This window comes from Durio zibethinus, chromosome 25 (genome assembly GCF_047325235.1).
Source record: "Durio zibethinus cultivar Kanyao isolate XHJ-2024 chromosome 25, ASM4732523v1, whole genome shotgun sequence".
NCBI lineage: Eukaryota > Viridiplantae > Streptophyta > Magnoliopsida > Malvales > Malvaceae > Durio > Durio zibethinus.
In genome coordinates this window covers 1,327,602-1,351,928 of record NC_143186.1, presented here as the reverse complement: position 1 = coordinate 1,351,928, position 24,327 = coordinate 1,327,602, and the positions used below count along the sequence as shown (strand labels likewise).

Sequence of the window (24,327 nt, the reverse complement as noted above, 5' to 3'; positions counted from 1 at the left end):
CAGCCTCCTGCAATCTCATTGGTTATGGTTGGCCCAAAAGTGAGTCTCTAGCAATGATAGCACCGTGATCATTGGTGGTCAAGCTCCACGCAAGCCTCATCTCTAGTGACGTGTCCTCATTGTCCATTTGGACCCCATTGGACATTCTACATTGCTTGGTCAATGCTTGCATTGTGACCCTAGGTCAAGTGGGATAACTTGCTAATTTTAAGCATATCAATAAGTGGAGGAAAAGAAACTTACTAGGATTCCCCTAGTAATGGCGAGCCTTGAGAATCGGGCACCCTCAACATCTGAATTATGTTTGGAGAAGCATCCTCAATAGTAGACTGAGCCCAAATCCCTTCAAAAAGGGCATTGGAAAGGGTGAAAGCCTTGTTGTGCTTGGACCTTATCATACCATAAGGCATTATCTGTAAGTCAAGTTGTTTGGGAGTGCAACCCCTATTGATGACAAATTCTATCCAAGGTTGAATACAAGTGAGAGACCAATAGTAAACAAGTACTGTGAGGGAAAAATGAAAAAGACTTTGAAAAAGAGTCACAAAGTGCTTAAATTGTCAGAAGGAAAGTAGATGGGGGCTGGCAATGCACCTTGATCAAATGTGTAATGAAGAAAGTTAGTCTATTGATTGGCTTAGGGTGTGGATTGATGCAGATAATGATAGTGGCCCAATCCTAAGCTTTCAATACGCTTATGAAGACATCATCACCACGATCATGGAATGTAGCATGTATCATCTTGATGTGCCCCGACACTGGCATGCTCCCACTGTTGGCCTATGGGCTCCCCATCCAACCCATCTTAAAACATAAACCAAAGTGTTTGACATGTGTGCATGTCAATGGGCTAGAAAACTTGTAAGGTGCAAGGAAGCTAATTGATGGGATCCCTCGTGAGTGCATTGACAATTGACCTTGATTTTTTGAGAAGGGTTCAAGTGCAAGCATGCCTATCGAGACCTAAAAAATGGTGAAGTATGCCTAAAAGGGGTGAAGCCAAAGTAAACTCCGATGGAGGCTTGCAACAATGCTGACCTGCAAATCATTCATCTAACTTATGTATAGGGGCAAAAGACTAATCAAACCATGCAATAGCTGGTTTCCCCCAAAGTTTACCTTAAGATAGCTAGTGCCCTTAGTGAGTTCTATCGAGTAGAGTGAATGATTAGAGACATCAGGGGTGTAACACCCTCGACCTATTCTCAAACTTTAAATAGGTAGCATAGCATGGCTACTTCATTGAGCTATGCCATGGAATCAAGAGCTTTAAGTGGGCCACTTTTGGTAAGAAAAATTGGATATACGAGATGAACTTGAAGCCAAGTTACGGTGCCCAACTCCATGTTTCCTAGAAACCATAAAGGGTGTTGGTCGATTAAAACAACAAGATAGGGGTCATGAAAGTCAAAATGCTCTAAAAACTGTGTAACAACTCACTTGCCAAATCATCTAGCCTTGAAAATGAATTATAGTTAAGTGCATAAGCTATACTTGGCTACTGAGGCAAAAGCCTAGCCCTAATAAGTAAGAGGGCATGGTGATCATTACAAAAACCAAGGCTTGAGCCCAGGCAAAGTGATCGTTAGTTCAGATCTTGGTGATAGTAGCAAATATTCAAATAAGAACTTGTACAGCTGAAGAGGTGAAAGGTTCCTTATAAATGGCACTTGTATATGGGTTAGTCGATCCTAAGAGATAGGGGAAGCCTATCTAACAACATGCTCAGCATGAGCTTTGAAAGAGAATTAAGTTAAAATTTCTAAACTGAGATACGGTGGTTGATGGCAACATTAGAGAGTCTAGAGACATCAGTAGAGGCCTTAAGAAAAGTTGTCTTTTCTATTTAATGACCTGCCTACCCTAGAAACAACTCAATTAAAGGTAGGGTCTAGCGGCCGAAAGAGCTCCGCATGTCATGTGGTGTCTGGTGTGCCCATGGTGGCCTTTGAAAATCAAGGGGACCTAGTGCCATTTGCCCCTGATTGTACTCAAAACTACATCAAGTCTCCAAGGTGAAAAACCTCTGGCCAATTGAACAATGTAGGCAAGAGAAGTCGACAAAATGGATCCACAACCTTGAGCATAGGATTGGCTCTAAGGGCTAGGCACTAAAGTCCTAGTCCTAAACCTATCAATTGCTAAAGCATTGCTGAAGTGGCTTCCGCAGTGAAAGTAGGTCACCGCATGCTGACTAAGGGATGGATTGGGAATGATTCCCTTAGGGGCCTTCCTTTGGTGATGAATAGTTGACTCAAAATTGGTTTGAACAAAGGGAATCTGACTGTCAAAATGAAGAAATTCAATTAAGCGTGGGTAAATGGTGGGAGTAACTACGACTCTCTTAAGGTAGCGAAATGCCTCGTCGTCTAATTAGTGTCACACATGAATGGATTAATGAGATTCCCACTATCCCTATTTGCTATCCAGTGAAACCACAGCCAAGGGAACAAGCTTAGCAGAATCAACAGGGAAAGATGACCCTGTTGAGCTAGACTTTAGTTTGACTTTGTTAAATGACTTTAGAGGTATAGGATAAGTGGGAACCCTCAAGTGAAATTGAAATACCACTACTTTTAATGTTATTTTATTGATTCTGTGAATCAGAGGTAGGGCATAACCCTTTCTTTTAGACACAAGGTTGGCCTCAATCGGTCGATCTAGGTAGAAGACATTATTAGGTGGTGGAGAGTTTGGGTAGGCAACACATCTGTTAAAAGATAACACAAGTGTCTTAAGATAAACTCAATAAGAACAAAAATCTTATGTGGAATAAAAGGGTAAAAGCTCATATGATTTTGATTTGTAGTACAAATACAAATCATAAAAATGTGGCCTATCGATCCTTTAAACCTTTGGAATTTGAAGCTAAAGGTGTTAGAAAAGTTACCATAGGGATAACTGGCTTATGGCAACCAAGCATTCATAGCGATGTTAGTTTTTGATCTTTTGATGTCGACTCTTCCTATCATTATGAAGCAAAATTCATCAAGTGCTAGATTGTTCACCCACCAATAAAGAACATCAGTTGGGTTTAGACCATCATGAGTTAGGTTAGTTTTACCCTACTGATGGTAGCATCACAATAATAATTCAACTTAGTATAAAAGGGACCATTGATTCACACAATTGGTCATTCCACTTAGTTGAAAAAGCTAGTGGCATGAAGCTACCATGCACTGGATTATGTTAAACATCTCTAAGTCAAAATCTAGGCTAGAAGCAATGCATGTGCCTACCACCCGATTGTTAACCCATAGTAGGGGTCTATGGCCCTTAAAGGCACGTGTCATAGGTGCAGCCCTAACCGTAAATAAGTTACTCTAGCCTCCTTGTAGCTCAATTCCCATCGAGTGGTGGGCAGAATCCTTTGTAGACAATTTAAAAACATGATAGGGTATTGTAAATGGTAGAGTGGCCTTGCAACCATGATCCACTGATATTTAGCCTTTTATTACTTCGATTCATCCTTCCCCTCTCCACACCCATCGAAGCCCTTTCACTTCATTTTTTACACCGCACCCTTTTGGGTTAGGGATGAATGGTGTTCTCCATTGCAACCAATTCTCCCAGCTAATGACATCCCTCCCTTGAGCATCCAAGTAAATGATAGTTGAATGCCCTCAATATTCGTTGCAAGGATGGGCTCACTCATAGCACGGGCACTTACCTCAAATTCTTTTTACCTTCACATGTTGGCCCTTGGTACGAGTGGGTTGTTGCCTCAGACGCCATCACCAGATGTTGGCTTGTTGTTACCTTGGACACCATTAGTGGAGGCTAACCCCTTGGTGCAAGTGAGATGTTGCCTCGGACACCATCACTAGATGTTGACACTTGGTGCAAGCACTTGCCTTGACCACCATCCATACAAGGAAGCCCTTGGTGTGAGTTGTTGCCTCAAACACCTTATTGGTATATGCCAGCTCTTAGTGTAGGTTGTTACCTCAGACACCCTTTCGGTAGATGCTAGCTCTTGGTGTGACATGTGTACCATGACCTTTCCACCTAAGGAACTTGTTTGGCCCTTGATCATCATCGACACTAAATGATGCTTGGTGCAAGTGTCACCGGCTCTAGTCTTAAGCCAAACTCTGTGCCATCTTAGACAGGGAATGACTCTGCCTACCTAAGTCAGCCTACAAAACTCAAGTGCTCAGCATAATTCTAGCTTATCAAACATTGTCTTATAGTACCTGGCCTTCTAAAAGTCCATAAATCTTATTTGAACCACAACTGTGTTTAAATGTGCCCACACTTGGGTCTAACCATGTGCCTGCACCTCGATAATTAGTGCGCACACCTAGGTCTGATTGTGTCCCCATGCATCACTCACCAGTGCCTGTACCTGGGCTTGGCTCAATTCTACCAAACCTAAGCACCGTGGCTGAGACTTTGGAGCCTTGATCACTGCCCATACCATTGTTTCAAGATAAATCCCTATGACCTAGGCCTCCAACAGGACTCAAGGCTTAGTTCCCCTGGCTATTAAACCTCATCCTATTAGAACCCCAAGCATGGACCAGCTTGTGGACTATGACACATACACATGCCTCGCCCACCATCGAAACAAGTTGGCTTTTGGTCTCAACATATGCTTAGACCACCATCGACACATGCTAGCCCTTTGTATAGGTAGTTCCCTTAAACACCATCAACTCATTCTGGGCTACACACTATGTGCTAGTATCCTAGACCCAAGCTATGCACCATGCGCACCATGATCGAGCAATGGATGGGTTTTAGCACATCTTCATATTTCTGCCATGCCAATGCCATTTTTATGGCTTGCAAATTAATATAAGCACTCACCAGCGCCCGCACCTGGCTTTGGCTCTGTTCTGCCAAATGTGAACACTGTGCTTGAGCCTTTTGAGTCCCGATCACTATCCATACCACTATTTTGGGCTAGTCCCTTACAACCTAGGCCTTCAATAAGCCTCAAGGGTAGGTTTTCATGGTTGTCAGATCCTATCCTGCTAGAACCCCTAGACGTGGACCAGCTAGCGAACTATGACTCATGCACATGCCTTGACCACCATTGGGACATGTTGGCCTTGGAACAAGTTTTGACTACCATCAGCACATGCTTGACCTTTGTGTAGGTAGTTCCCTTAAAGACCATTGGCATATGCTGAGATGTGCACTATGCATGGGTATCTTGGGCCCAGGCCATATTGGGTAGTGGGTGAGTTCATGCACATCTTTATATTTCTACCATGCCAATGCTATTTTTATGGCTTGTAAATTCATATAAGTGCTCACCAGCACCCACACCTGGGCCTGGCTTAATTTTACCTAATATGAACAATGTGCCTATTCTACCGAATATGAAAATGTGCCTAAGCCTTTTAAGTCCTGATCACTACCTTACCATTATTTTAGGCTAGTTGCAGGTCTCAAGGCCTGATCCCCTTGGCTGTCGAATCCTGTCTCGTTAGTACTTTTAAGCACATACCAGCTTACAAACTGTGACATATGCACATGCCTCAACCACCATTAAGACATGTTGGCCCTTGGTCTTGGCACATGCTTAGACTACCATTGGCACATGTTGGCCCTTTTTACAGGCAGTTCCCTCAAACTCCATTGGCATATGCTAGGGCACGGACCATGAATGGGTATCTTGGGCCTAATCCATGCACCATGTGCACCATGACCAGATAGTGGGTGGGTTTAGGTACATTTTCATATTTCTACCATGCCAATACCATTTTTATGGCTTGTAAATTCATAGAATTGCTCACCAACATCTATACCTGGGTTTGGCTCAATTTTACTAAACATGAACATCGTGCCTAACCCTTTTGAGTCTCGATCACTACCCACGACTTGGGCCTCTAGTAGGCATCAAGGCCTGGTCCCTTGGCTCTAGGACCTATCCCGTTAGAACCCTTAGGCATGGACCAGCTTGTAGATGGTGACACATGCACATACCTCGACAACCATTAGAACATGTTGGCCCTTGGTCTCGACATATGCTTCGACCACCATAAGCACATGTTAGCCATTTATGTGGGCAGTTACCTCGAACACCATTGGCACAAGTTGAGGTGTGCACCATAAATAGGTATCCTAGGCTTGGGCCATGCACCATGCATACCACGACTTGACAATGGGTGGGTTTAAGCACATCTTTATATTTTTGTCATGCCAATGCCATTTTTATAGCTTGCAAATTCATATAAGCACTTCCCAATGCCTGTACCTGGGTCTCTCTCAATTTTGTCAAACATGAACATTGTGCCTAAGCCTTTTGAGTCTCGATCATGACCTATACCACTATTTTGGGCTAGTTCCCCCTGACCTAGTCCTCCATTAGGCCATAAGGCCTAGTCCTTTTAGCTGTCAAACCTTATCTAGCTAGAAACCCTTGGCCTAGACCAACTTCTAGTCTATGACACATGTACATGCCTCGACCACCATCAGGACATGTTGGCCCTTGGTTTCAGCACATGCTTTGACCACCATCGACACATGCTAGCCCTTTAGGTAGGTAGTTCCCTCGATCGCCATCAGCACATGCTAGGCCATGCACCATATACGGCTATCCTAAGCCCAAGCCATGTACCACGTGCACCACGATTAAACAGTAGGTGGGTTTAGTTACATTTTCATATTTTTGTCATGCCAATGCCATTTTTTTGGCTTTTAAATTCATATAATGGCACCTTAAGCCTTCATGTGAAGTTTCATGGCAAGATGACTCATTTTCTATTTTTCATGATTTTTGAAATTGTTTGCTATTAGGGATTTTTAAAACTTTTTTGGAAAGAGTTTTGCCCCCAAATTTCGTATACATGATCCTTGTATTTTTTTAGCATCTATAAAATGTCAGCTAAAAAATCAAAGTGTAGAAGATTTTGTGGCCATTTGAAAAAAGTGTCCGTATTTTAAACACTTGAATGGCTACTAGCTACGAACTTATAAAAGTTCTTATGCTCTTTAAGGGGGTGTGAGTTGTCAAGGTTCCTTGGTGGTTTAGGGGTTAATATCAGTGCCAAGGACTAGCACCCATCGCACATCATGTGTGCACACCTTTGGCATTCAGCTCAATCATCGAAACCACCAATACAGCCAGTTAGGTTCTCCAATGATGCTTTAGTGATGGTGCCCCAAGCAAAAAAATACGGCACTAGCACATTTCCAAGCCCCGTATGTGCACCATGGCCCATAATCAAACTTTGGCTAAGGCCTCAACTATCAACAACCCATGCTAGCATATTGTGCAGGCACATGCCTTGACCACCATCGGCACAAGCTAGCCCTTGGTATAGGCACTAGCTTCGACCACCATTCGTATATGCTGGCCCTTGGTATAGGCACATGCATCGATCAGTATTAGCAAAAGATAGCCCTTGTTACAGGTAGTTGCCTTGAACACCATCGCCATATGCTGGGCCTTGGTACAAGCACATGCTTCGACCACCATCGACACCTATAGAACCTCGGTATGGGATATGCCTATTTCAAAAAAGTGCACTCATTTTAGACACTTTAATGTTTACTGCTAGCAGATCTATAAAATCTTTTATACTCTTTAGAGGGTGCTTGTCCAAGCCCCCCTCTTCCCTCAAGAGAGAGTAGGTGTACATGATGGGCCTATCATTACGTACATCCACAGCAATGTCCCTGGAGCAAAATCCATACTGTGCATGCTTTCTGGTCATCTTGTCCAGTGATTGGTTGCTTTAGTGACCTATAGGTACCCATAACCTTGACCGATTGTTGTGCATGTAGAAAAAGGGCTTGGCTGTGCCAAGCTTAAGCCTATGCTTGTGGCTGATGCTACCCTAGACCCCATACCAAGTCCCTAATTTAGGTAACAGCTCCATGCGGTGGTACAAGTAGAAGTTATGGTTACGAGCTTGGCCTAGCCTCGTCTATCGAGTATTTGGTAGTCTTGTAGTCTTTTTTTATCAACCATAAAAATGCCTTGGCCTAGCCAAGCCCATGCACATAGCTGATGCTACCCAATACCCGAGAAGCAAGTCCATAAATCGGGCAGTGTCCTTTTATGGTGGTGACAACGAAGTTTACGTGTGCCATTTTGGCCAGACCAAGCGTTGGTGGTGTCCTACCATTGTTACCTGTTGGTTGGCAATGGTAGTCTCATGGCTTTGCTTGTGTTCTTGCCATGCCAAATAGTTGTGGTGTGGCCTCACATGTTATTTTCTGCACTCGGTCATCAAGTAATTAATCGGATGCATTGTGGGCTGGTGTGCATAGATGCTACCACTTGTACGTATCAGGCATATAAGTGGTGCTATGGTTGCATGTGTTGACAGGTTCCATGCTCGATACATTGAACTGTCAACCCATCATCCTTGTCAATCTCTCCCTATGTGGTCATCATACCTAGAGGGCATAGTCGAGATCCTGTGCTACATACCTAACTCACTGAAAATTGGATGTCTTGCCATCCCTTATTCATCTTATGTCCTTAAGGGCAATGGGTTAGACGTCAATTATGCCTCATGTCCCAAGTGTGCCACCTAAACCTTCATGGCCACATTGGTGCATCAGTGTTTGATCATGCTCTCGAATGCAGAATGTTTTTTGGGTACAAGCTCGGCCCTTGTTCGCCCAATACCATGTATTTCACATGCTTAACCCTATGCTCTGTGTTGGCTTTCTCTGTCTTTTAGTCGATGCATTAAGGCCCATATGGTGCCAACATGCTAAAGGAATGCTACTTGGTTAATCCTACCAATAGTCATATGTTGTCTCAAAGATTAAGTCATGCATGGTTAAGTATGAACTAATTCAAACTGTGAAATTATGAATGGCTCATTAAATTAGTTATAGTTTTTTTTATGGTATCTACTACTCAAATAACTATAGTAATTCTAGAGCTAATGTGTGTAACAAACCCCAACTTTTAGAAGGGATGCATTTATTAGATAAAAGGTTGATGCAGGCTTTGGCCGTTGCTCTGATGATTCATGATAACTCTACAGATAGCACAGCCTTTGTTCTAGCGATACATCATTCAAATTTTTGCCTTCTTAACTTTTGATGGTAGGATAGTGGCCTACTATGGTGGTGATGGGTGATAGAGAATTAAGGTTTAATTTTGAAGAAGAAGTCTAAGAAACAACTAACACATCCAAGGAAGGTAACAGGCGCATAAATTACCCAATCCTGACATGAGGAGGTAGTGATAATAAATATCAATACCAGGCTCTATAAGTCTAGTAATTGGAATGAGTACAATCTAAATCCCTTAATGACGATCCATTAGAGGGCAAGTCTGGTGCCAACAGTCGGGGTAATTCTAGCTCCACTAGCATATATTTAAGTTGTTGCAGTTAAAAAGCTTGTAGTTGAAACTGGGGTTGGGTTGTCTAATTTGCCTCACGATGAGCATTGGTCTACTCGTCTCTATTATTGGTAATGTACTCTTGTCTTTAACTGGCCAAGTCATTCCTCTGACACTATTACTTTGAAAAAATTAGAGTGCTCAAAACAGGCCTACACTTGTATTCATTAGCATGGGATAACATCATAGGATTTTGATCCTATTGTGTTAGCCTTCGAGATTGAAGTAATGATTAATAGGGACAGTCAGAGGCATTCGTATTTCATAGTCAAAGGTGAAATTCTTAGATTTATGAAAGGTGAACAGTTGCAAAAGTCTTTGTCAAAGATGTTTTCATTAGATAAGAAAGAAAGTTAGGGGCTTAAAGACGATCAGATACCATCCTAGCCTCAACCATAAACAATGCCGACTAGGGATTGATGGATGTTACTATTAAGACTTTGCCAACACCTTATGAGAAATCAAAGTCTTTGGGTTCTGGGGGAGTATGGTTACAAGGTTGAAACTTAAAGGAATTGACAGAAGGGCGCCACTAAGAGTGGAGCCTCTAGCTTAATTTGACTCAACACAAGGAAACTTACCAAGTCAAACATAGTAAGGACAGACATTGTCTGGTTAATTCCATTAATGAATGAGACCTCAGCCTACTAACTAGCTACACAGATATGATCCTTCATGTCTAGCTTCATAGGAGGACTATGGCCGCTTGGGCTAAGGAAGTTTAAGGTAATAACAGGTCTTTGATGCCCTTAGATATTCAGGCCATACTCGAACTACACTGATGTATTCAACGAGTCTATAGCCTTAGCCAATAGGCCGAGATGATATTTGAAATTTCATCATGATGGGGATAGATCATTACAATTGTTGGTCTTCAATAAGGAATTCCTAGTAAGTATAACTCAGTAGCTCACATTGACTATGTCCCTACCTTTTGTACAACCGCCCATCACTCCTACCGATTGAATGATTTGGTGAAGTGTTTGGATCGTGACAATGTGGATGGTTCACTACCCGTGATGTCATGAAAAGCCCACTAAAACTTATCATTTAGAGGAAGGAGAAGTTATAGCAAGGTTTTTGTAGGTGAACCTACAGAATCATCATCGTTGAAACCAGCTCAACGAATGACCGACAAATGCAATAACAAAACCCCAAGGGGTAGAGGGTGACTCTATGCCCTTAGCCCTTTTTGACCTTGAGCAAGTGTGACGGTCACTTTGTTTCACCTTCCAAGTAGGTGTAATGATTGATGTTCTCACCCACGACCAAACAATGAACCCCAGGCATGAATCGCACCAAGAAACTATAATGAAAAAGAGCACATGTGGCTTTGCCATCCTATTTGTGGTGCATTTGCAAGTGGCACCATGACTCTTTTTGTCATAAAAAATGAAAACATCTCTCAACAATGGATATATCAGCTTTTACATCGATGAAGAAAGTAGCGAAATACAATATTTGGTGTGAATTGCAAAATTTGATGAACCATCGAGTCTTTGAAGGCAAGTTATGCCTTAAGCCATTAGGTCGAGGACACACCTACCTTGGTGACATGCATCACACCCCCTCCAACCCTTCACCCATTAGGCTCCGAGTGATAGGGGTGGAATATGGCCTCCTGCAATCTCATCGGCCATGGTTGGCCCAAAAGGAAATCCCCAACAACGATAGCACTGTGACCATTATGGTAAAGTTATCGATGTGCCTCCTCTCTAATGATCCATGCTCATTGTCCATTGAACCCCATCAGACCCCTACAATGCTCAATTGGTGCTCACATCACAACCCCAGGTCAAGCGGGATTACCCACTAAGTTTAAGCTTATTAGTAAGTGGAGAAAAAAAAACTTACCAGAGTGAACCAAGAAGAGCCTAGCTTGAGAATTAAGTGCCCTTAGTATCTAAATTATAGTCTAGAGAAGTGTTTTCAATGGCAAACCAGGCCCAAGTTCCCTGGAAAAAGGCATCAAAGAGGGTGAGATCCCCATTGTGCCCCATTGTGCCCCATTGTGCCTAGACCCTATCGTACAATGAGGTGCTATCTACGAGTCGAGTTATTTAGGAAGGCAACCCCAATAGGGCAGTAAATTTTGTCTAGGGCTAAATACGTGTAAGAGACTGATAGTGAGCAAGTATCGTGAGGGAAAGATGAAAAAGACTTTAAAAAAAGAGTCAAAAAATGCTTGAAATTATCAAGAAGGAAGCAGATCGGGGTCAACAATGTGCCCTAGTCAAATGTAGAACGGTGAGAGTTGGTTTAGCGATCAACTCAAGGCATGGACCAACATAGGTCATGGTAACAACTAAAGCCCAAGTTTTTCATATGCCCATGGAGATATCAACACTGTGATCATTGAATACAACACATGCTGTCTCGACACTCCCTGGCACTAGCATGCTCCCAACATTGGCTTGTGGGCTCCCCATTTGGCCCATCGTGAAACATGGACGAAAGAGTCTAACATGTGTGCAAGTCAATGGGCTAGAAAAGCTATAAGGTGCAAGGAAGATGATTGGCAAGATCTCTTACAGGTGCACCACTGATCGAACTTGACCTTTTGAGAGGAGATTGAGTGTGAGCATGCTTGTTAGGACCTGAAAGATGATGAACTATGCCTGAGTATGGTGAAGCTAGAGGAAACTTTGGTAGAGGCCCACAGTGATACTAACGTGCAAATTATTTCTTTGACTTAGGTATATGGGTGAAAGACTAATCAAACCATCTAGTAGCTAGTTCCCTTTGATGTTTTCCTTAGGATAACTAGAGCCATGAGCGAGCTCTATTGGGTAAAGCCAATGATTAAAGGCATCAGGGGTGCAACACCCTTAACCTATTCTCAAACTTTAAATAGGATGAATTGGAAGCTAGGTTACAGTGCCCAATTGCTTGCTAACCGAGAACCCACAAAGGGTGTTAGTCGATTAAGATAGCACGATAGCGATCATGGAAGTTGAGATTCAGTAAGTAGTGTGTAACAACTCACCTACCAAATTAACTAGCCTCAGAAATGGATGGCACTTAAGTGCGTGACCTATACCTTACCGTCAGTGCAAGGGCCAAGCCTTGATAACTAAGAGGATGTAGCGGTTATCGTAAAACCTATAATGCAAGCTTGAGAAGAGCGATCGTTGATATAGATCTTAGCGATAGTAGCAAATATTCAAATGAGAACTTTGATGGCCAAAAAAGGGAAAGGTTCCATGTGAATGACACTTGCACATGGGTTAGTCAATCCTAAAAGATGGGGAAAACCCATCTAACAATGCATTCGGCATTAGCTTTAAAAGGGAATCGGGTTAAACTTCTTGAACTAGGATGCAACGATTGACTACAATGTTAAGGAGTCCAAAGACATCAATGGGTGCCATAAGAATAGTTGTCTTTTCTATTTAATGACCTGTCCACCCTAGAAATGGCTCAGTTGGAGATAGGGTCTAGCTGTTAGAAGAACACCACACATTGCATGGTGTCTAATATGCCCCTAGCAGCCCTTGAAAATCTAAATGATCGAGTGCCATCTATACCTAATTGTACTCAAAATTGCATCAGGTCTTTAAGATGAACAACCTCTAGTTAATGGAACAATGTAGTCAAAAGAAGTTAGCAAAATGGATTAGTAACCTTGGGAAAATGATTGGCTCTAAAAGTTAAGCATAGGAGTCCTAAACCTAAACACGTTGGCTATCGGTGCACTGGTCGAGCTACTCCCATGATAAGGGCAGGTTGTCGCATGCCAATTAGGGGATGGATTAGGAATGGCTCCCTCGAAGGCATTCCTCGAGCAATGAACAATTGACTTAGAACTGGTATAGACAAGAGAAATCTAACTATTTAATTAAACAAAGCATTGCTTGGTCCCTGTGGATGCTCACGTAATGTGATTTTTGCCCAACACTTTGAATGTTAAAGTGAAGAAATTCAACCAAGCGTGGGTAAATGGCGAGAGTAACTATGACTCTCTTAAGGTAGCCAAATGCCTTGTCATCTAATTAGTGATGCACATGAATGGATTAATGAGATTCCCACTATCTTTATCTACTATCTAGCAAGAACATAGCCAAAGGGATGAGCTTGGCAGAATTAAAAAGAAAAGAAGATCCTATTGAGCTTGACTCCAGTTTGACTTTGTGAAATGACTTAAGAGGTGTATGATAAGTGAGAGCCCTCTAGCAAAATTGAAATACCACTAGTTTTGACATTATTTTACGTATTGTACGAATCAGAGGTAGGGCATAACACCTTCTATTATACATAAGGCCAGCCTTGGCTGGTCAATCTAGGTGAAAGATAATATCAAGTGAGAAGTTTGGCTAAGGTGGCACAACTGTTAAAAGATAACACAAGTGTCCTAAGATGAGCTCAATGAGAATAGAAATCTCATGTAGAACAAAAGGGTAAAAGCTCGTTTGATTCTGATTTTTAATATGAATATGAACCATGAAAGCATGGCTTATTGATCTTTTATACCTTTGAAATTTAAAGCTAAAGGTGTCAGAAAACTTGCCACAAGGATAATTGGCTTGTGGCAGCCAAACGTCCATAACGATGTTACTTTTTTATCCTTCGATGTTAGCTCTTCCTATCAATATGGAGCAGAATTCATCAAGTGTTGGATTGTTCACCTACCAATAGGGAATGTGAGCTAGGTTTAGACCATCGTGACATAGGTTAGTTTTTTCCTACTGATGGCAACGTCATAATAGTATTTTAACCAATACAAGAGGAATCATTGATTCACACAATTGGTCATCACACTTGGTTAAAAAGCTAATGGTGCAAAGCTATTGTATGCTAGATTATGACTAAATGCCACTAAGTTAGAATCTAGGCTAGAATCGATGCACATGCCCATTACTTGATTGTCGACCCATAGTAGGGCCCATGGCCCTCAAAGGCATATGTCGTAAATGTAGCCCTAACAATGGACAAGCCACATGGGCCTCTTTGGGGCTCAATTCCCATCGAACAACAGGAAGAATCCTTTGTAGATGACTTAAAAATGCAATGGGATATTGTAAGTGGTAAAGTGGCCTTGCTGCCATGATCCACTAAGATTCAGCCCTTTATTGCTTTGATTCATCCCTCCCCCTCCACACCTACTGAAGCCCTCTCAATTCATCTTTTACACTATACCATGCTGGGGTTGAAGATGAATGGTGTTCTCCATTGCAACCAATTAGCCTAAGTAATGACATCCCTCCCTTAAGCATCCAAATTAACAATAACTAAATGCCCTCAATATAGGGATGGGCTCACCCTTGATGCAGGCACTTACCTTAAAGTCCTCCTACCATCACACATTAGCCCCTAGTGTGGGTAGGTTGTTGCCTCAGACACCATCGCCATATGCTATCTTGTTGTTGCCTTGAACACCATCAAAAGATGTTAGCCCCTTTTTGTAGGTAGGATGTTACCTTGGACACCATCGTCAGATGTTGGTACTTAGTGATGCCACTTGCCTTGACCACCATCTAAGCAAGCGGCTTTTAGCATGGGTTGTTGCCTTAGACACCTTATTGGTAGATACTGACACTTGGTATAGGTTGTTGCCTTGAACACCCTTTTGGTAAATGCTAGCACTTGGTATGGCATATGTACCATGACCCTTCCACCTAAAGCACTTGTCTGCCCCTCAATCGCCATCGACACCAAATGACACTCGGTGCATGTGTCATTGGCTCTGGACTTAAGCCAAACTTCATGTGGCCTTGGATAGGGAATTGACTCCACCTACCTAAGTCAACATACAAAACTCAAGTGCTTAGCATAATTCTAGCTTGTCAAACATTGTCCTATAGTATCAAGCCTTCTAAAAGCCCATAAATTTGATCCGAACCATGACTACGTTTAGGCATGCCTGCACCTAGGTCTAAACATGTGCTTGCACTTTAATCATCAATGCCCGCACCTAGGTCTAATTATGTTCCCATACATCACTCACCAGAGCTTGCACCTAGGCCTAGCTCAACCTTATCAAACCTGATCACCAAGCTGAGACTCTAGAGTCTTGATCACTACCCATGCCATTGTTTCAAGCTAGCTCTCTATGACCTAGGCCTCCAGTAGGCCTTAAAGCTTGGTCCCCTAAGCCATCAAACCTTGTCTTACTATAACCTAAGCGTAGAACAGCTTACAGACTGTGACACATACACATTCCTCAACCATTATCGGGACATGTTGGCCCATGGTCTTAATACATGCTTTAACCACATTGGCACATATTGGCCCTTTGTATAGGCAGTTCCCTTTAGCACATTTAGCATATCCTAGGCCACTCACCATGTATAGGTATCCTAGGCTCAGGTTGTGCACCATGACTATGTAGTGGGTGGGTTTAGGCCCATTTTTATATATATATCATGCCAATGCCATTTTTATGGCTTGTAAATTCATATAAGCACTCACTAATGCCCGCATCTGGGCTTGGCTTAATTATGCCAAACATGAAGACCATGCTTGAGCCTCTTGAGTCCTGATCACCACCCATTCCACTATTTCGAGCTAGTTCCTATTGACTTAGGCCACTAGTAGGCCTCAAAGCTTTTGACCCTATCCTACTAGAACACATAGGTGTGGACTAGCTTGCGAACCATGACACATGCATATGCCTCGACCACCATCGGGACACATTGTCCCTTGGTCTTGGCATATGCTATAACTGCCATTGATACATACTAGGGCATGCACCATGCACAGGTATCTTGGGCCCAGCCCATGCACCATGTGCACCATGATCAAACAATGGATGGGTTCAGGTACATTTTTATTTTTACCATGCTAATGCCATTTTTATGGCTTGTAAATTCATATAAGCAGTCACCAGTGCCCACACCTAGGCCCGGCTCAATTCTACTAAACATGAACACTATGCCTAAGCCTCTTGAATCTCGATCACTACCCATACCACTATTTTAGGTTAGTTACCTATGACTTAGGCCCCAAGTAAGCCTCAAGCCCTAGTCCACCTAGCTGTTAGACCCTATCCTGCTAGAACCCCTCAGCATGGACCTACTTACAGACTATGACACATGTACATGCCTCAACCGCTATCAAGACATATTGGCCTTTGGTCTTGGTATATGCTTTGATCTCCATCAACATATGTTGGCTCTTTGTGTGGGTAGTTCCTATGAACACTATCCACACACGCTAAGGCACACACCATACATGAGTATCCTGGGCCCGGGTCATGCACCATGCGCACCATGGTTGGGCAATGGGTATGTTTAGGCACATCTTCATATTTCTACCATGCTAATGCCATTTTTATGGCTTGTAAATTCATATAAGCCCTCATCAACACCCGCACCTGGGCCTGTCTCAATTCTACCAAACATAAACACTGTGCTTAAGCCTCTTGAGTCTTGATCACTGCCTATACCATTATTCTAGGCTAGTTCCCTATGAATTAAGCCTCTAATAGGCCTCAAAGCCTAGTCATACTGGTGGTTGAACCCTCTCATACTAGAACCCTTAGGCATGGACCAGTTTGTGGTCTGTGACATATACACATGCCTCAACCACCATTAGGACATATTGGCCCTTGGTCTTAGCACATGCTTCGACCACTATCAGCAAATGTTGGCCCTTTATATAGGCAATTCCCTCAAACACCATTGGCATAAGTTAGGTTACGTATCACATGTGAGTATCCTGAGCCCTTACCATACAACATATGCACGATGATCAAGTAGTAGGGGGTTCAGGCACATATTCATATTTCTATAATGCCAATGACATTTTTATGGCTTGTAAATTCATATAATGCTCTCTTAAGCCTTCATGCGAAGTTTCATGGCAAGATGATTTGTTTTCTATCTTTCATGACTTTTAAAATTTTTTACGGCTTGAAATTTTTTTAATTTTTTTAGAAGGCATTTTAGGCCCAAATTTGGTATACATGATCCTTGTATTCTTTTTAGCATCTCTAAAAAACTTCAGATAAAAAATCAAAGTGTAGAAGATTTTGTGGCCATTTGAAAAAAGCATCCCCATTTTAAACATTCGAATGGCTATTGGTTATGAACCTATAAAAGCTTTTATGCTCTTTAAGGGGGGTGAGTTGTCGAGGTTTTTTAAGAGTTGGAGAGCCAATATAAGGGCCAAGGACCAGCAACCATCACATATCATGTGTACACACCCCTTGGCTCCCCACCCCCAATCACCAAAACCCTTAGTGTCACCAATCAATTTCTCTAATGATGCTCCGATGATGGTGCCCCAGGAAAAAAATATGGCACTAAGCACATGCCCAAGCCTAGCATGTGCACCGTGGCCGAAAATCAAACTTTAGCCAAGGCCTCAACCATTAATGGCCTATGCTAGTGCATGGTACAGGCACATACCTCAGCTATCATTGGCATAAGCTAGACTTTGGTATAGGCACTTACCTTAACCACCATCGACACAAGCTAGCCCTTGGTATGAGCACTTGCCTCAACCACCATTGGCATATGTTGGACCACTATCAAGACATGTTGGCCCTTCATATGAGTACTTGCCATTACCACCATCGGCACATGCTAGCCTTTGGTGTAAGCACATGCCCTAAATTAGCATCGATAGAAAATGGGCCTTGGTGCAGGCGGTTGTCTTGAACACCATGACCACATGTTGGGCCTTGGTAGAGGCACATGCCTTGATCACCATTGACACTTATGTACCCTTAGTATGGGGTATGCTTGTTTGAAAAAAGTGTCCTCATTTTAGACACTTTAATGTCTACTACTAGCATATTTGTAAAATCTCTCATGCTCTTAAGAGGGTGGTTGTTTAGGCTCTTTTTCTCTTCATGGAGGGAATAGGTGTGCATGATGGGCCTATCATTGCGTACATCCTTAGCAATGTCCCTAAAGCAAAATCTAGGTCGTGCATGACTTTTAGCCATTTTGTATGGCGACTAGTTACTCTGATGTCATATAGGTACTGAGGGCCTCGATCAGTTAGCTTGCATACAAAAAAGGGCAGTTGAGCTCATGCTTGTGCTTGCTACTGATGCTACCCTAGACCCCAAAAGAAGTCCTTAAATCAAGCAACAACTCCATGGGGTGATGCAAGTAGAAGCTACAGTTGTGGGCTTGGCCTGGCCAAGTCTCTTGGGTATTTGGAAGTCTCGTGGTCCCTTCTAGTCAACCACAAAATTACCTTGGCTTGACCTAGCTCGTACATGCAGTTGATGTCGCCCAAGACCCCAAAAACAAGTTTTTAAATCAAGCTAAGTCCCATTGGGGTTGTGATAGCAAAGTTTGTGTATGCATTCTTGGCCAAACCAAGCATTGTTGATGTTGTGCCGTTATTTCCTATTGGATGGTAGGGGTAGTCTTATGGCCCTTGCTTGTGTTTTTCCCATGCCAAGCAGTTGTGGTGTGGTCTCATACATCATTTCCTTTGCTCGCTCATCAAGTAATCGATCGACAATGGATATCTCAGCTCTTGCATCAATGAAGAATGTATCGAAATGCGATACTTGGTGTGAATTGTAGAATCCCATGAACCATCGAGTCTTAAAATGTAAGTTGTGCCCTAAGCCATTAGGTCGAAGGCATGCCTCCCTAGGTGTCATGCATTGTCACCCCCTCTAACCCCCTGACCATCAGGATCTAGGTGAGAAGGGCAAAAATGGCCTTTCGTGATCTCGTTGGTTATGGTTAGCATAAAAGTAAGTCCCCAGCAATGATAGTGTTTAATCATTGGTGGTTAAGCTCTTGGTGTGCCTCATCTTGGAAGATGCACATTTGTTGTCTATTCAGACCCCATTGAACCCCTTATATCACTCAGTTAATGCTTGCATCATGACCTTAGATTAGGCAGAATTACACTTTAAGTTTAAGCATATCTATAAGCAGAGGAAAAGAAACTTACCAGGATTCCTCTAGTAATGGTGAACCCTTGGAAAGCATCTTCAATAGTGGATTGGGCTCAAGTCCCCTGGAAAATGGCACTAAAGAGGGTGAGAGCTTTATTGTGCCTAGACCATGTCACACCACGATGTGCTATCTATGAGGTGGGTTGTTTGGGAATGGGGCCCTAATCAGGTGGTAAATTCTATCTAAGTTTGAATAATGGCAAAAGACCAATAACAAACAAGTGTCATGAGGGAAAAATGAAAAGAACTTCGAAAAGAGAGTCAAAGAGTGCTTGAAATTGTCAGGAGGAAAGTGGTTGAGGGCCAGCGATGAGCCTCAATCGGATGTGGAATGGTGAGAGTCTGTCTAACGATCGACTCAAGGTATGGACCAATGTAGGTCACGACCATGACCCATGCCCAGGCTTTCAATATACCCACAGAGATATCATCACCATGATCATGGAATACAGCATATGCCATCTTGGCATACCTTGACATCGACATCTCTCGATTTCTGCCTATGAGCTCTTTATCTGACTTATCTTGAAACACGGACTAAGGAGTCTAACATGTGTGTGCGAGTCAGTAGGTTAGAAAACTTGTAAAGCATAAGGAAGCTAATTGGCAGTATCCTTCGTGCGTGCATTATCGACCAACCTTGATCTTTTAAGAAGGTTTTGAGTGTGGGCATGGCTGTCAAGACCCAAAAGATGGTGAACTGTGCCTGAGCAAGGTAAAGCTAGAAGAAACTCTAGTGACGGCTCGTGGTGATACTGATGTGCAAATCATCCATCCGACTTAGGTATAAAGGCAAAAGACTAATCAAACCATCTAGTAGCTGGTTCCCTCTAACATTTCCCTTAAGATAGCTAGAGCCTTTAGCAAGTTCTATCAGGTAAAGCCAATGATTAGAAGCATCAGGGGCATAACACCTTCAACCAATTCTTAAACTTTAAATAGGTAGGATGGCATGGCTACTTTATTGAGTCGTGCCATAAAATCGAGAGCACCAAGTGGGCCAATTTTGGTAATCAAAACTGGTGATACATGAAGTGAAAGCTAGGTTATAGTGCCTAACTACATGCTAATGTAGAACCCACAAAGGGTGTTGGTCGATTAAGATACTAGAATGGTGCTCATAGAAGTTAAAATCTACTAAAGAGTGAGTAACAACTCACCTACCAAATCAACTAGTCTTAAAAATGGATGGCATTTAACAACACAACCTATATCTAATTGTCAAGGCAAAGGGGTAGCCCTGATGAGTAAGAGGGTAAGGTGATCATCGTAAAACTCGAGGCACGAGCCCAAGTGGAGCAACTATTAGTGCAGATCTTGGTGGTAGTAGCAAATATTCAAATGAGAACTTTAGAGGTTAAATAAGAGAAAGGTTCCATGTGAATGACACTTGCACATGGGTTTGTCAATCTTAAAAGACCAAAGAAGCCCATCTGATAGTGCATCCAGCGTGAGCTTTGAAAGGGAATCAAGTTAAAATTCTTGAATGGGGACACGATAGCTAATGGCAATATTAGGGAGTCTGAAGATGTTTGGGTAGAATTATCTTTTATGTTTAATGGCCTGCCACCCTAAAAAAGACTCAGCCAGAGGTAGGGTCTAGCAGTAAGAAGAGCATCGCACGTCGTATGGTGTCTGGTGTACCCTCGGTGGCCTTTGAAAGTTTGAAGGTGCAAATGCCATTCGTGCTTGGTCATACTCATAACTACATCAAGTTTCCAAGGTGAATAGCCTTTAGTTAATGGAACAATGTAGGCAAGGGAAGTTGGCAAAATGGATTCGTAACCTCAAGAAAAAGATTGGCTCTAAAGGCTGGGCATGGGGGTCCTAGTCTTGAACCCATAGGCTATTGATGCACTGCTTAACCTATTCTTACTATGAGAGCGGGTTGCCGTGTGCTGGCCTTGGGATAGATTAGGAATGGCTCCCTCAGAAGCCTTCTTTAGGTGACGAACAATCGACTCATAACTAGTATGGACAAGGGGAATCTAATTATTTAATTAAAACAAAGATTACGATGGTCCTTATGGATGCTTGTTCAAAGTGATTTTTGCCCAGTGCTTTGAATGTCAAAGTGAAGAAATTCAACCAATTACGAGTAAATGGTAAGAGTAACTATGGTTCTTTTAAGGTAGCTAAATGCCTCATCATCAAATTAGTGACAGGCATGAATAGATTAATATGATTCCTATTGTCCATGTCTGTTATCCGGTGAAACCATAGCCAAGGGAACAAGCTTGGCAGAATCAATAAGGAAAGAAGACCTTGTTGAGCTTGACTCTAGTCTGACTTTGTGAAATGACTTGAAAGGTGTATGAAAAATGGAAGCCCTCAGGTGAAATTGAAATAGCATTACTTTTAACATTATTTTCCTTATTCCATGAATCAAAGGCAAGGCATGACCCCTTATTTTAGACCCAAGGCCAGCCTTAGTCGATTCCATGTAGAAGACATTGTTAGGTAGGGAGTTTGGCTGGGAAGGCACATCTGTTAAAAGGTATTATAAGTGTCCTAAGATGAGCTCCATAAGAATACAAATCTCATGTGGAATAAAAAGGTAAAAGCTTGTTTGATTATGATTTCTAGTACAAATATGAACCATGACAGCGTGGCCTATTAATCCTTTAGAGCTTCAAAATTTAAAGCTATAGGTGTCAAAAAAGTTACCATAGGGATAACTGGCTAGTGGTAGCCAACATTCATAGCATTCATAACCAAGTGTTGGATTGTTCCCCCACCAATAGGGAATGTGAGCTGGGTTTAAACCATTGCGAGATAGGTTAGTTTTACCTAACTAATGGTAGTGTCACAATAGTAATTTAACATAGTACAAGAGGAATCGTTGATTTGCATTATTGGTCATTGTACTTGGTTGAAAAGCTAGTGGAGCGATGCTACTGTGCACAGGGTTATGACTGAATGCATCTAAGTTAGAATCTAAGCTAGAAGTAATGCACGTGCCCACCAGCCAATTGCCAACCCATAGTAGAGGCCCATGGGCCCCAAAGGCACATGTTGTAGGTATAGCCAAAGTGGTGGACAAGCTATGCAGACCTCTTTAGAGCTTAATTCCCACAAAGCAGTAGGTAGAATCCTTTGCAAATGACTTAAATATATGATGGGATATTGTAAGTGGTAGAGTGGCTTTGCTGCCACAATCCATTAAAATTTAACCCTTTGTCACTTCAATTCTTCCCTCCCTCCCCACACCCACTGAAGCCCTTTCACTTCATTGTTTTACATGATACCTCTTTGTAGTTGGGGATGAATAATGTTCTCCATTGCAATTGATTTGCCCGGGTGATGACATCCCTTTTTTTGAGTATCCAAGTAAACGACAATCGAATGCCTTCAGTATTCATTATAGGGATGGGCTCACCTTCGACATAAGAACTTGCCCCAAACTCCTCATGCCCTCACACGTAAGGCCTTGGTACGAATGAGTTGTTACCTTGAACACCATTCCTAGATGCTAGCTCAATGTTGCCTTAGACACCATCATCTGATGCTAGCCCTTTAATGTAAATGGGATGTTGCCTTGGACACCATCACCAGATGTCAACACTTAGTACAGGCACTTACCTTGATCACTATCCATACAAGTGGGTCTTTGGTATGAGTTGTTGCCTCAGACACCTCTTTAATAGATGTTGGCACTTGTTTTTACCTTAAACAGCCCTTGGTAGATGCTGGCACTTGGTGCAACCTGTGTACCATGACTATTCTACCGTAGGCACTTATTTAGCCCTTGATCGCCATTGACACCAAATGATGCTTGGTGCATGTATCACCAACTCTGGTCTTAAGCTAAACATTGTATGGCCTTAGACAGGGAATTGACTCCACCTACCTAAGTCAACCTACAAAACTCAAGTGCTAAGCATAATTCTAGCTTATCAAACTTTGACTTGTAATACAAGGCCTTCCAGAAGGCCATAAATCTAATCGAAACCATGACTATGTTTAGGTGTGCCTACACTTAGGTTTGACTATGTCCTTATGCATCACTCACCAGTGCGAATACCTAGGCTTAACATAATTCTGCCAAACCTAAAAGCCTTGTCTAAGGCTTTGGAGTCTTGATCACTACTCATACCATTGTTTTGGGCTATTTCCCTATGACCTGGGCCTTTAATAAGCCTCAAGGCTTGGTACTTCTAGCTATTAGATCATGTCTTACTAGAACCCCTAGGTGTGGACAGCTTGTGGACCATGACACATACACATTCCTCGACTACCATTGGGACATGTTGGCCCTTGGTCTCGACACATGCTTCGACCATCATTGGTACATGCTAACCCTTTGTGCAGGCAGTTCCCTCGAACACCATTGACACATGCTAGGCCACACACCATATGTGGGTATCCTAGGCTCAAGCCATGCACCATGTGCATAATGATCGGGCAGTGGGTGGGTTCAGGCACATCTTCATATTTCTACCATGCCAATGCCATTTTTATGTCATGTAAATTCATATAAGCGCTCACCAGCACCTGTACCTAGGCTTGGCTCAATTCTACCAAACATGAACACCCTATCTGAGCCTTTTGAGTCTCGATCACTACCCATACCACTATTTTGGGTTAGTTCCTTATGATCTAGGCCTCTAGTAGGCCTTAGGCTTTAGTCCCCCTTGTTATTAGACCTTATCCCGCTAGAACCCTTAGGTGTGGACTAGCTTGCAGACCATGACACATGCATATGCCTTGGTCCCAACACATGCCTTAACTACCATGAACTCATGCTAGCCTTTTGAGTGGGCAGTTCCTTCAAGCACCATTAGCACATACTGTGGCACACATCACATATAGGTATCATAGGCTTGGGCAATGCAACATGTGTACCATGACTAGGCATTAGGTGGGTTCAAGCACATCTTCATAGTTCTACCATGCCAATGCCATTTTTATGGCTTGTAAATTCATATAAACACTCACCAACACCTACACATAAGCTTGTCTCAATTTTGCTAAACATGAACACCATGCTTGAGCCTCTTGAGTCCCCGTTCAGTACTTATACCACTATTTTGGGCTAGTTCCCCATGACCTAGTTCTCTAATAAGCCTCAAGTCCTAATCTCCCTGGCTGTCAAATCTTATGCCCCTAGAACCTTTAGGTATTTACCAACTTATGG

At 42.6% G+C, this 24,327-nt stretch overlaps 1 non-coding gene and 5 pseudogenes across 1 annotated transcript; all 6 read left to right on the top strand.

Moving 5' to 3' along the window:
- The first annotated feature begins 174 nt into the window (after window positions 1-174).
- On the top strand, window positions 175-3,468 carry LOC149511455 (25S ribosomal RNA; annotated as a pseudogene).
- Window positions 3,469-8,693: 5,225 nt separating this feature from the next.
- LOC149511454 (18S ribosomal RNA) lies at window positions 8,694-10,431 on the top strand (annotated as a pseudogene).
- Window positions 10,432-10,722: 291 nt separating this feature from the next.
- LOC149511453 (5.8S ribosomal RNA) lies at window positions 10,723-10,878 on the top strand (annotated as a pseudogene).
- Window positions 10,879-11,107: 229 nt separating this feature from the next.
- LOC149511452 (25S ribosomal RNA) lies at window positions 11,108-14,405 on the top strand. The gene has a single exon (XR_016333886.1). It is a non-coding gene; the product is annotated as a 25S ribosomal RNA (ribosomal RNA).
- A 4,325-nt stretch (window positions 14,406-18,730) lies between these two features.
- On the top strand, window positions 18,731-18,886 carry LOC149511451 (5.8S ribosomal RNA; annotated as a pseudogene).
- Window positions 18,887-19,117: 231 nt separating this feature from the next.
- On the top strand, window positions 19,118-22,384 carry LOC149511450 (25S ribosomal RNA; annotated as a pseudogene).
- Window positions 22,385-24,327: the final 1,943 nt, after the last annotated feature.